At 32.0% G+C, this 14,124-nt stretch overlaps 1 long non-coding RNA gene and 1 pseudogene across 1 annotated transcript; both read right to left on the bottom strand.

The window, feature by feature from the left end:
* Positions 1–1,292: 1,292 nt before the first annotated feature.
* LOC120270773 lies at positions 1,293–3,539 on the bottom strand (annotated as a pseudogene).
* A 171-nt stretch (positions 3,540–3,710) lies between these two features.
* LOC120270527 lies at positions 3,711–4,625 on the bottom strand. The gene is made up of 3 exons (XR_005539612.1): positions 4,543–4,625; positions 3,902–3,960; positions 3,711–3,784 (listed from the first exon to the last, which is right to left on the bottom strand). It is a non-coding gene; the product is annotated as an uncharacterized LOC120270527 (long non-coding RNA).
* Between the last annotated feature and the right edge of the window lie 9,499 nt (positions 4,626–14,124).

Genomic DNA, 14,124 nt, shown 5'->3' with positions numbered 1-14,124 from the left:
TCTTCTATGGCTTTTGCAATACATATATCGTGAATACATTTAATGAGAGCGGTTGGGCCTTATCTGAGGAATAATAAATACACTGCCATTATCTCTTCCTTCTTTATCTTCTTTACTCATTTCTTTCTCATCGGGGGTATAAATACCTAATATTCTTCCTGTCTACACTTAATATTCTTCTGCTCTACACATTCCCATAGTCAAAATGTCAACAGCGGGCAACCTGTCATCTCTTCTATATTTAATAACACATAGATCCCACTTTCAAGAATACGCTGAACCTTGCTCCCTATTTAATAGATTTTCTCATACTTATATATTATTTTAATCGGAGTGGAACCCACAGGCAAGCGACCATCCGTGACTGTGGCTGATACAAGGATGGTCCACTCATTTTGAAGAAACAAACAGCATAACCAGTGCATTAAGATGAGAGACAAAGATAGTGCAACATCCATCCATTATTACATTACGCCATCTCCAACCCAAAACTCTATATTTAGCGCTTCAGTACTAAAAAATACAGCTTCTACAGTGAAAGTTTCTCCAACCATCATCTCTATTTTTAACTCTAAAATAGAATTTCTATGAATATTCTTTTTTATTTCACAATTTATATATTCATACTATCCACAAATTTAATCATCTTTAAATCTTTTCCACTTTTAACCAATGAATTATTTAAAATATGATTTTAATTTTTATAATTATTATAAATATTTATTAAATATAAAATAAAATTCAATTGGTTAAAAAATGCAAATATAAAAAAAAATATTACATTAATTACTTAATAAAAATATAACATACGAACAAGAGTAACACATAAGTTTTTAATTATCTTCGTTATTTGCATAGCGCAACCATAAATATTCAATCAATGCATTTTCTTTAATATAATATTTCTTATTAATTAAAAATATAAACTTAAATTATAAGTTATTAATTTAATTAAAATATCAAGTTATAAATATAAATTTTAAAAATATTAAAAATAATTTAAAAAAATTAAAAACAGAAAATCAAAACTGATCAAAACAAAAATAAAAAATAAAATTAAAAATTAAAAAAAAAAACATAAAATGAAAAAAAAGAATTAATAAAAAATTAAAAAACAGAAAATCAAAACTAACGCTGCTACAGTGGCGCACAATATCCAGCGCGCCACTGTAGCAGAAATTTGATTTGGCGCAGAGAATTGCGTCCGGTTGGAGCATCTCTGCGCCAAATCAAAAGATTTGCGCCAAATTAAATGGTGCGTTGGAGATGCCCTTAGTAGTAACTAATGGAGGCTAGATTTGAGGCTTTGGCTGCAAGAATTTAGAGAACCATTTTGCAGAGTCTTTTGGTGTGCGTTCCAAGGTGTTGTAGTCCACATAATTAAGCCCAAACCTCTCCGTGTAACCTTTCTCCCATTCATAGTTGTCCATCAGAGACCATGCAAAGTATCCCTTCACATTTGTTCCCTCCCTGAAATCATTAATTAACAAGTGTTTATATTAACATGAACAATGAATAGTAGTTTAATTAAATTATTTGTCTTTGTTTTCAATGAAAAAAATAAGAAGATATGTGAATACTTGGTTGATTACTACTGTTCTTAGCTCTGCCTGTTTTAATTTCTTGTGTTTTATATTGAATGATGTTTCTGCAGTACTTGTTTAGTGTTGTTCTTGAATATGTTTGTATTGATTAATTTCTTGTATTTCATCAAATGCAGATAATTAACAAGACAAGTCAGCAGACAAATATAGCTTCTTTGAATACTTGGTTTAGTGTGGTTCCTGAATCTATTGATGTTTAATTTCTTGTATTTCCTTAAAAACAGAAGAAAACAGAGATAGATCTGCAGATGAACATTGTTTCAGTAGAACTTCTTATTTATGTTTTAAAGTTTCTACTTTTTGCTTGAATGAAGAATATATAAGACATATTATATACAGAAACAGATAAACATCATTTCGAAGATGATTCTTTAGTATTGTTTTCTTATATTTACTAAAACAGAATAAGGAAACAAAGATAAATTTAGCTGAAAAAACATTGGCAATTACCTTATGGCATCACAAATTTCAGCTAGATGAACTGCAAGGTAGTTCTTTCTCATTTCATCAGCCAGAGCTTCCTCCTTAGGAATGTCAGACTTGTTAACATTGCTAATTCCTGTTACCATACAAGATTTTAATGCTAGACATACTAGAATACTAATTCTTATATTTTTTCTATTATATTTGGTTAATGCTCTACCATTCTCAGTAATGTAGATTTCCGGGTTTTCATATCGCCTCTTTATATATAACAGTAGGTCCCTGAGTCCTCTCGGATACACATAAATCCAGCTTCCATTCTGCTTATTGAAAATTTATAACATAAATGAATATGTATATACATTCTCTACTTTTAATGATAAACATTACTCAGCGATTCACCAATAAGAACCCCATTCTTCTCCTCTGCAGTAAAAGTTAAAATGTACTAGTTAGAAAAAATTATCCCAATAAAACTCTTTCAATTTTTGAAAGTAGAACTTGCCTGATTGTTCGGCATATGATTCATTGATGTGGAGGAAAGGAGGTTGATCATGAGAAAACGGAATTTCACGGGCATATTTCGCCGTATAGTAATTGATACCAATGAAATCATATGATCCTTTTATCATATCTGCTTCTTCTTCACTGAATGTAGGCAGTCTATTCCTCACTATAGCTTTCATGTTAAATGGATAATCTCCATGCAACAATGGATCCAAGTACCTTACCAAAATATGAGCAATAATCATCAAACATAAAGTTCTAAGTTTTTACTTATTATATATACATACATATATGTAGAACTAACCATGCAAGCATGAAATCCAAAGCTCGGGTTGCCGACTCGACATGTTTGTGTGACTGGTCGTAAGGATGATACCACATACAAACCAAAGTGATCCCGACTTGTCCTCCTTGCGTTCCCTCGAACAAGAAATTCATATTCATATTTACCAAATTAACTGATTGTGAGACTATTTATACTGTTATGTTATCTGATACTTCTCTTTATAGAGTCGAGCAGCAGCTCCATGAGCAAGCAGTAAATTATGTGTCACAATTTAAGGCTCGATGATTGAGTTACCGACTGAGCAACCAAGGATCTGCGAGCACCGTCCGGGAGCGTGCCGTCCAAGACCGTATCCCATGCTACTAAAGCTCCACGGCTCATTCAATGTTATCCAATGCTTAACTCTATCTCCGAACTCTTTGAAACAAATTTCACAATAGTCTTTAAAATCAAACCTGATTAAAGACTTTGATTAGTGACGTTAACCACTCTTTTTTGTCAATCAATTATGAATTTTATAATATGATCTACATTATCTTTTTATTGAGAAAGCCTCCATATTCATCCTCAAGAGCTTGAGGTACATCCCAATGGAACAGTGTGACATAAGGTGCGATGGCTGTTTAGTCATAAATTAAATGGATTAAATATGTAATTAGTTAAGGAATTAAGGCTTTTAGAAAACAAAAAAAAAACAAAAATGTGAAGCTGCAAACCATTTTTGATTAATTCATTGATGAGATTGTTGTAGTAGTTGATTCCTTCTTGATTAATGCCACCTTTCAGTGATACCTCTGATAAAAATTAGCAGAAATAAAATTTAAAATTTTAATTAAATTAAGGAAATAGGATTTTAGAGATTATAACGAGATTAAGAAATAAAAACATACTTGGTAGAATCCTTGACCATGAAATGGAGAATCTAGGAATCTACGTTCATGTCCTTCAACAGCTTCACGTCTTCCTGTAAATAGTTAGAAGTTAAAAATTAAATAAAAAATTGGCAAAAATATAATTTTGAAGATTATATTTTGTAAAACCCAATATATATATATATATATATATTGTAAGTAGGAAATACTTTGTATCAATGATATGAATCCACGGCAATATTTCCATTGCTCCCGTCTTCAATTTTTTCTGCAAAATATTTTAAAAAAAATTAAACATGCTCATAATAAATTTAATAGATGTTGTTATAAATTCAAAGGAGTTTTCGTTTTGGTATTTTATATTGTATTGAATTATATTAATATTTTATATATATATATATATATACACACACATTGCCACTGAACCTAGTTTAAGAACTAGTTTAAAAAATTGGATTAACCTAGTAAAACACTTTTATTTATTCATTCTCTTTAATTCATTTACTTATAGATTTATTTATATTTCTTTGATTACAAATCAACTTAAAATTTTTAAGGGAAAAAAAGAAATTGTAAAAGATAGCTTGATCTTTTAATATTTTTTAGTGGGTTTCTATTTAATATATATATATACATACTGCATATATAAATATAGTTTTTAGACCAGTATATTGATTAGATTACCTTTCTTTTGTTGGGGGTTATAATAAAATAGAAAATCAAACCCAGTGATTATTATGCAAATATTTTCTTGTTGATTAATAAGTTCAATCTTATTTATTCTTATATTAACTACTGCATTAGGAAGAAGAGGTGTTCATTATTCATTGCAAGAAATAAATATATATACCAGGGTGTTGTTGGGCGAAAGTGTCCCAAATGCTTGGCCCTCTCCCTCCTTCATTCCAAGCTCCTTCTATCTGGAATAAAAACATACACGCACATATTTTATATATATATATATATATATATATATTGAGGACCCATTATCTAGAATCATCCCTAGATTCAAATCTAGAGGCGTCCACAGTAGCCATCAGATGGTAACACTACAACAAAAAACGCAATTTGCGACACATTTTTGCGACACAAAAGATCAAAAATGTGTCGCAGATCGCAATTTGCAACATAATCTGCGACACAAAATAAAAACGTTGCAAATTTCATCGCAATTCATGGATCTTCTGAAATAATATTTGCCATTCAATTTGCAACGATATGCGACAATTTATTGCAACACAATTTCTGTGTCGCAATAAATGTTGCAATTATTTGAGACTTTTTGCAACATTCTTTTCGACTTTATTTTAATTGTCGAAAAACTTTATGTGTCGCAAATTGTGTTGCAAATATTGAGTCTTTTTGCAACAAATTTTGTTATTTATTTTGTTTGTCGCAAAACTTTTTGTGTCATAAATTGTAGTTTAGCAAATATGTGCGATATTTTGCAATTTGAGACACATTTCGATTGTTGCAAATTGTGTTGCATCTCAATGAGATATTATGGACTACAATTGTATTGTAGCAAATTATATCGCAAAATTAATTATTCATAACCATGATTATTTATAATAATTTTTTAATTATTTCACAAACCTGTTTTAAAGCCTAATTTACAATCCTGAACAATAACTTTTATAATAATTTTCAAAATAACCATTCCGATCGGTAAATATCTAGAATAACAATGAATTACAAAATATAATAGTTCAAACATTCAATACAACAAACAAATACAAAATGTAATAGTCCAAAATGTAATAATCCAAGTATCTAATATAATAATCCAAAACACACACATTCATTTTGTTGCAATATCATCGATAGGCTGAGGCTGTTCAACATCCTTTGAAGTGTGAGGGGCATGGGAAGCAGACTCTCGGGATCTGGCGGGGAGCATGAGAAGTACTGGCAGTTTTCTCAAAGTTTACTCGAATACCCTCGAGATTCTAATAGAGAAATGATGTACTCGGGTTCTGCCTGCTCGCTCCTCAGTATGCTTTCTCTAAAAAAATTCCAACTTACTCATAACCTCTGGAGGCATAGAAGGCATAGATTGTTGAGTTCCCAAAGTAGACCCCTACGATTGCGAATGAGAATAATCAGAAGCTACCTCCTCAACAAGGTTTCCCATGCCATAACATCGATTTTTGCAACCCACGAATATGTCCCACCATAGTTTATCATCATCAATTTGTACCTCTCGGCCTTCTCTAGCCAATACGCCTTGGCTTAGCTTTGACAAATTTCTCCTACATAATATAAAGTTAGTCATTATTTATATGTTATGATAAACAAAGTATTAAGTAATTAAGAATAAAAATTTAATTTTTACACATACATGTGCTAATTGGGCGCCTTCTCATTCCAACTCCCATCATCCTTTTGATAAACTTCTTTAAAAGCCTCCACCATGGATACCTTACGGCCTAATTTGGCTTCCTAAAATATATATATATATACACATGTGTAAAAAGTTAGCTAGTAGAAAAATTTTAAATGTATATATTAAGAAAAAAAATGAAAATTTACTCGAAAGCAAAATTATGAAACCAAAGGGCACCATGGTGGTTCCATCTAAATGAAAAAAATTTTTAAATTCATTATCATGTGCACCCTTTCAATTTTTCTATCAAACAATATATATATAATAAAATTAGTTTTTTAATAAAATAATTAAAAATCTCTTGCATACGCTATCACATGAGCATTTGGAACCTCTCAATCTCATTCATGCACTCAATTTCAACTCTCTCTCTCTCTCTCTTTCTCTCTCTCACTCACTCTCTCACTCAATGTCTAGTGGCGGGAATTCATTCCATTCTCTCTATCTTTTAATTTTTAGTACTCAATGTCTAGTGGCAAAATTCATTCCATTCTCTCTATGTTTTAATTTTTAGTTTTAGAGTTTCATTTATACGAATTATAGCTTAGGGACACTTCCCTACAGGCACTAGTTTTGATCTTATGTGCTCTTACTTGTGCTTTAGAAAGGCTAGGAGGAGATGCGCAATGAGCTCATATGGTCCTACCAAGAGAAAACAAAATACCAAAAAAGGGCCACACTTATGACTCATATCCCACTCATCATGCATCAACTTTAAGCTCACATTGTCTTTCAGAATCAAAAATATCTTTCACATAATAAACAATCCCAAAATAAATAAATAAAAAGAAACAGGAATGGTAAGCATTAGGCAACAACTACGGTTGTTTGTTTGGACTTTAAGAGAGCTAAATAATGATAGAACATGTTTTTATGTACGGTCTTAATGTGAGCAACTATGGGACAAGAGTCATACATTAAATCAAACAGCTTAATAGATTGTCGAATTATGCTAAACCATGCACTGCTTTTGAGCACCTACTTCTTTGTTTATACTTCATAATGCATTCAATGAAACTTATAATTAAACATGCTAAAGAATTAATTCATCAAGGCATCAATTCAAGAAACAAAATAGCGAGGAAATATATATCATATTATTATCATTCTAGTCTATCTCTATGTTCAATCATAGAGAGCAAAAATGAAAATTTACTGAGCAAAATTTTTTTAATAAAAACTTACTAGTCTATCTCTATGTTCAATCATAGAGATGGAACCACCATGATAAATTGTTGTAGATCCCTCGGGTCTTTCGATTACTGGCTCTTTTTTTATTCTTCTCATGCTTTTTATATTTTGCATCATTCCAAATCAATAACAAGCGCTCTCGACATTGTGCCTAATCCATTCCGGGTCTTTTTCGCTTCTCCCTAGCACGACCTAGATTTCTCCGCAACCACTCAGTGACCTTTTTGTTAAACATTTTTCCACTTCTCAACATCATCGGTTGCCAAGTAAAATGGGACTACAATAGATAATTAAACTTATAAGAAATTAATAAATTAAAAAAAACTAATTAAAAATACTTAAAAAAAGATATATCCGAAACTGCTGCCAATAACATAGGTAACCATCATTGGACACTTCTTTCCATGTGTTCCAAGGTGCGGTGTAGTACTTCTTTTATAATTCTTTTTCAAGATATCAAGCACGTATTTCTTACTACAAAAAGGAAAAATTATAAGGTTTAAAATATATCAATAAAGCCTATATAATAATAAAATAATAAATAAGTAATCTTCACTGTAGAGCTTGACGGGATGATGAAAGTTTTTACGCATCGTGCCACCATCATGTGCCTCTGTACCCTCCTCAAGGGATGCATCTGTTTCTGAGTCAGAATCATCTTCAGGATTCATTCGAACATCATCGGGGTCCTCGTCAGTAGGTGGGACCTCATTGTTCAGAGGTGGGACATATTTTGGAATATAGGCTAGTGTATCAACATGTTGCGAGGAGCCCTCGAGAACCTCAGACGCCCATGAGTAGTCGAAGAATGAGATCCCGAGCTCGTAGTTCATTGGGGATTTAAAGGTACTTTACCAGAGATGGACGAGAAGATGGAGTCGGAGAAGTATTTCGCTTAGAATTAGAATGAAAAATATGATGCAAACACGCTTTCGTCCCATTTCCCCTATATATAAACATAATCAAGTCCAAATGAAGATAATATATACACATACATGCAGATAATATATACAGGAACTTAGCGTGCACACAAGTTCTCAAAGTCAAAGAGTTTAAATCTTAGACTTGAACCAAAATCAATAACATTGAGGGACATAGGTCAGTGCAGTCCACACCAAAGAAAGTAGAGGCAAGACAATGATTATTATTATAAAATAGATAAATCACTACTTCATTAAAAAATATACCAAATACATAAAGAGAAGGCAATGCTATATACATATATCGTCCACTGAAAATTAAAAACAACTATAAAATAAGGAGAGAAACAACCGTAAGAACATGTGGCACCATGAAGCCAAACAACGAAAAAATCATCCATCTATAGCACAATCATAAAGATGTTGAAGTCACCATTTTCAATGAGACATGTGCACTTTTTTATATTTAAAGAAAACATGGGTTTATTTATTTCATTTCAACCCAATCTAACCTTTATTTACACCTTATTAATTAATTTCGTGCATATATATATATATATATATATATACTCACAAATAAATAATCCCTTATTAAATAGATAACGTATATAAACTAACCATGCATGCTAAGATGAGCAAAATGAAAGATGAAGATTATAAAGCATATCCAACGAAGTACCTATCAAATATAAGTGCCCTTAAAGGGATTCCTAGCGAGATCCTTTGGGGGAGGAATCTTTTTAATAATGGCACTTTCGTAATCTCTGCTATACCTATTCCTTCATACAGGAGAGATTAAATCACCAAGAATTCTTACACAATAATATACAACATAATCCAAAAGTTAACATACTTTTTAGAATAAAGATCTTATCCTACAACACATCACACTTTCAATATGACAAACTAACTCTTTAGCGTATGCAGTGATTGCTTCACCACAATCTAACCCAATAACTGCAGAACTATACCATAAATCAGTCATGAGGTTATATATGTAAGGAACTAAACGTAATGTTGAATAGTTAATTAACAACTGAGATCCACAATCACTTTAAGTTACACAATAGATCTCCTTGCTTCTTAAGGATTGCATTGACGGTGACTTGAGATCATACATTGGGAATGATAACATAACATATGATACTCAAAAAGTAAATTTCTTGGCTATTAGCCCTGACAAAATATGAAGTTTTTTTAATAATAAATTTAAATAATTAGTTGAAGTCGAAAATCATTTTGCAATAAACTAAAAATTATCACAAAGATCAAAATGGCCAATTTTTAGTTAGTTCTTTTGAACACAAAAGGATCAGCAAGGTATTTAAGTGACTACAAAGAAAAAAGGTTAAAAAATAAATCCACGAGATTCAAAATAAGTCATGTCCAGTTCTTTTAGTTTACACGTTGATGAAGATAAGTAATGTTAAACAATGGAAATAGTATTAACTATTCATGGTTATTTTTGTCTTGTCACTTACTAGGTGTTTCCCAGTTTAGTTTGAAAGGTAGCCATAATCTTTTTGTTTGCTTTATGATGTGGTAATCTCTATTTTTGTAATTCTATGACTTTTTGGGTTTCTAGAATTATCAAATTCCTAGTTCACTTCTTGGGTTGTTGTTTATCTTGCTATGCATCTAACAAGTAAAACTTGAAATCAAAATGAATGCACATTCTCCAAAATAAGAGACACTACCAAAAATATATATAGAAACTAATTTAGAAAAATTACAAAGGCATCACTTATTTCTAACCACCTCCACCAACTCGAACATCTTTTTACTTCCAAACTCGCTTAACCGCAAACCCACAGATCTTCTTTCCATCTCCCTAAGTTTGATCTGATTTTTAATGGCAATGGCCCATCTAGCTAGTCTCCCCAATACCAGTCCCACTTCCACCAACTGAACATCCTTCCCTAACCTTTATAATATTCCAATGAATTCCTCTCAAACCATTAGTTGAAATGATTATTTGCCACATGGAGATCAACCATGTAGTTGACAAGGGCTCTATCCTAGGTTAGCAACATCAGCCTAACCAAAATTTCTGACAAATGATTAGGAAATTTTTCCATTAGAACATACTGAAAAGTGTTACAAAATAGGAAGTCCTTCGAATATGCATATATTTAGCTTGTTTACAGCAATTTAATTTATCCCTTTCCTAATTTAGACTCTAGTGTTTTGTGTGTGTGTGCAGGCGCATGTGCATTGTCTAAGTGTGACAAAGAGAAAAAACTTTCACCATTCCATTACGTGTCTTCTTTCACATTATTCTCACTATTTCAGAAAGTTTGGAGGAAAATGCAATACCCTGCAACCTATCCTGAGCAAACATGCCATGGCAGATCACCACCCTATTAGAGATCCTGAGAGATTAGATGTACCCTTTGGTCCCTCAAACAAAACCTCTCAATGTCTCTTTGCATTGGTTCCCAAAACATATCCCTTCAATGTTTTCGATAAGCACATAAAAATTCAGCCATGATTCCCTATGATAGGATCTCGTAAGTCATAACGAGAAAAGGAATAAATCATACCACACAAAAATCACACAACAAAGGGAACCCACCTTGTTGAAGATATACACTCAAATTGCATAGCAAACTTCAAGTAAATCACGGATATATAATGAAAATGGAAATTGAAAAGGACAAATAATAGTAATATGTTATTCACAGGTCAATAATAGAAGAGGAATCAAAAATCGAAAATAATCAGCCCGGATGGTTGATTTCCCTCCAAAATTGGTTCTATTAGATAATACAATGAGCACTTCCCAAACTGATTTTTAACTTGGAAGTCTAACAAAACAATCAGAGGTGATAAATATTTTTTATAGGTTGTTTAGCATGTCAATGGTTTTCAATTAAAAATTAGAGTAATTAATTATTTGTTACATACATTTATGAGTAATTCAAATCAATGATAGCTATCCAAATCCAAAAGACCATATAATAACTTGAGCCAAACCATATAATCACAAATCCAAATTAAAAAATACTATCATCAAGACTCAGTCAATTATAAATATTATCAGTGAAATGCTAATCAAATCATATTGTAATAGATATAATACATAACTAATCCGTGATTAGCAACACAATTAACACATTCGAGTTACCTTAACAAGACTCGCAATGGAAACATCATCACACCATAAATTAATTTTGTTTATATACTTAATATGTACATGCTCAAAATAATCGAGGAAAAATAGCAGACAATTCTATAAGATCATATTAAATTTTTAATTAAATGAACATTTGAAAAGGAAAAAGCTGAAAACACAAACTCCCAGCAAGTTAACTAATCAATCTTGCATCCTTGAGAAGACACTTAACTTCATCACTATAACATTTCTAGGAGTTCTATGTAGACAACTATTTAGAACCATTTCACAAATATGCACAATTTATGTCTGATAAATGAACATTTGAAAAGGAAAAAGCGAAAAACACAAACTCCCACGAGAAGTTAACTAATCAATCTTGCATCCTTGAGAAGCACTTAACTTCATCACTATAACATTTCTAGGAGTTCTATGTAGACAACTATTTAGAACCATTTCACAAATATGCACAATTTATGTGCTGATAAATGAACATTTGAAAAGGAAAAACTAAAAACACAAACTCCCACAGCAAGTTAACTAATCAATCTTGCATCCTTGAGAAGCACTTAACTTCATCACTATAACATTTCTAGGAGTTCTATGTAGACAACTATTTAGAACCATTTCACAAATATGCACAATTTATGTCTTGATATGGATAGCAATATGTGAATAATAATAATAATAATAATTCACAAGGGTGGAAAAACAACAATACATAAGTAAATCATGGATATATAATGAAAATGGAAATTGAAAAGGACAAAATAATAGTAATATGTTATTCACAGGTCAATAATAGAAGAGGAATCAAAAATCGAACATAATCACCCGGATGGTTTGATTTCCCTCCAAAATTGGTTCTATTAGATAGTACAGATTCAAATAGTTTTACAATCAAACCAAAATAAATCATCATAAAGCTAACAAATTACAATCCGATTACCAATTAGCAAGCAACAAAACCAACAATACCAATCGACAATATATATATATATATATAAATACACTTTACTCACCAATCACTATAAGCTTCACGGGTCAGTACACGATCCTCTTCCCAATTCCCTTACTCAGTCTTCAACCAAGAAAAAGGCTAAAAAGAAAGAAAGAAAACAACAAATCCGAGATCAATTTCTCAACGATTCCACCAAAAATATAGTCACTACTCATAAAAACAAAGTGATAACATCCCGTGTAATTTATTTTCATGAAAAACATCTATGATAAATCATATTCATAAAACAAAGTGATGTCAATCGGATGTAACTAATAGGATTGTGTCTCACTCACTCTTCTCCCTTGTTGTCTCACGTTGTCCTAGAGCAATAGCTTGAGCTCACCATCCCGCTCAATAAAAAAACAAAACCACAAATTTCAAGAAGATAAATCAAAATTGAGTGAGCTTAGTCTCTGATTCTCGCAATGAATTGGGATTGACCTGATGCATTTTTAAGGGGACGATATCGGGATCCACCGATAAACTCCCCCTTGATAAATATTTGTGGACGCTGGCCAATCATACAGAAATATACAATAAAAACTTCACATATCGCTAGAAGAAGTGTGAAGAGTTAACAAACATTGGTTCATCATAGAGAAAAAATATATATAATTGTAATCTAAGGAAAATTTAGAACAATAAAGATTTAAACACCATCGACCGCTTAAATTTGAAGTCGTTCAAACTTTTTGTTATCGTGATAAATCACTCACTCTTCACTCATCGCATCAAAAAGAGAATCCAAATTTTGTTAACCTCTCACTCTCCTAGCGCCAAATTCCACAGGAGAGAGCAGAGAGAAAGAGATGGAAGAGCGGATTTAACTCTTTGAAATGCCGTGATTTCGTAGAAGAAGAAACACTTACCTTGATTCTACACACGTCTTGATGATTCCTTCCCACTAGCTACAACCTCTGCAAATATGAATCGTAAATCACATCACATCGATCAACAATTAAAACGAAAAACAAAAATTGAAAATCAAACCAAAAATCCAAAGCGAAAAGAATCGAAATGAAATCAAAAATGCATGATTAGCTCCCGCTCACCTTCTGTCGGATAACAAACCCTAACAACAAACTCTCTCTCTCTGAAAAAGAATAGGCGAGGAATGGGGAGTGAGGAGGAACCTGAGGGAGCCCGAAGAACCCTAGATCTAGAAAAGCGACGCCGGGCGGCGCCGACGCGGCCACCGATGGAAATTCCGCGTGGATCTCAGCGAGGGTTTTCGGGAGATTCCGATCGGCAATCAAGTGTCCGACAGCGAAATTTATAGGCCCTCGTTTCTAATCATCGTATTTCTTTTTGCACCATATTAAACAACCAAAAATTTCACTCCCCTCGTCCCACTTAGAGTGAGAGTGAGAGGTTAACAAATTAAATGTCAAATACTTTTTGTTAACCTCTCCCATTTTATTTTCTCCAAAAAAAAAATCATATGAAAAACCAATTTTTAATCTTTTGTTTCAATTATATTCCAAAATTTAGTTAGTATCCATCTGGGTACACATAGGATTGAGCTCTTCGTCCCTTATTTACCTTTTATTTTAGTTTAATGAATAGAGGAGAAAATAATCCAATATATATATTTATGATTAAATCCAAAATGAGAAGTTAAATCTTGGTTTTAATCGATAACCAACCCTTCAGCCCCATCATTCATAAATAATCTAAAAATATTTATCATAGACGAAAAGATTAAATGGGTTCCGAGTTCAATAAAACAAACTTGTCCAGCTTCAATAAGAGTTAACATGGCCCATCCAAGTTAGTTGACCGTATGTGGTCAGGTTTTCCAAAAATTTGTGTATACC

This window comes from Dioscorea cayenensis, chromosome 10 (assembly GCF_009730915.1).
Source record: "Dioscorea cayenensis subsp. rotundata cultivar TDr96_F1 chromosome 10, TDr96_F1_v2_PseudoChromosome.rev07_lg8_w22 25.fasta, whole genome shotgun sequence".
In the NCBI taxonomy this organism is placed as follows: Eukaryota; Viridiplantae; Streptophyta; class Magnoliopsida; order Dioscoreales; family Dioscoreaceae; genus Dioscorea; species Dioscorea cayenensis.
The sequence above is the reverse complement of the archived record's forward strand: the minus strand, read 5'-3'. Positions and strand labels throughout refer to the sequence as shown.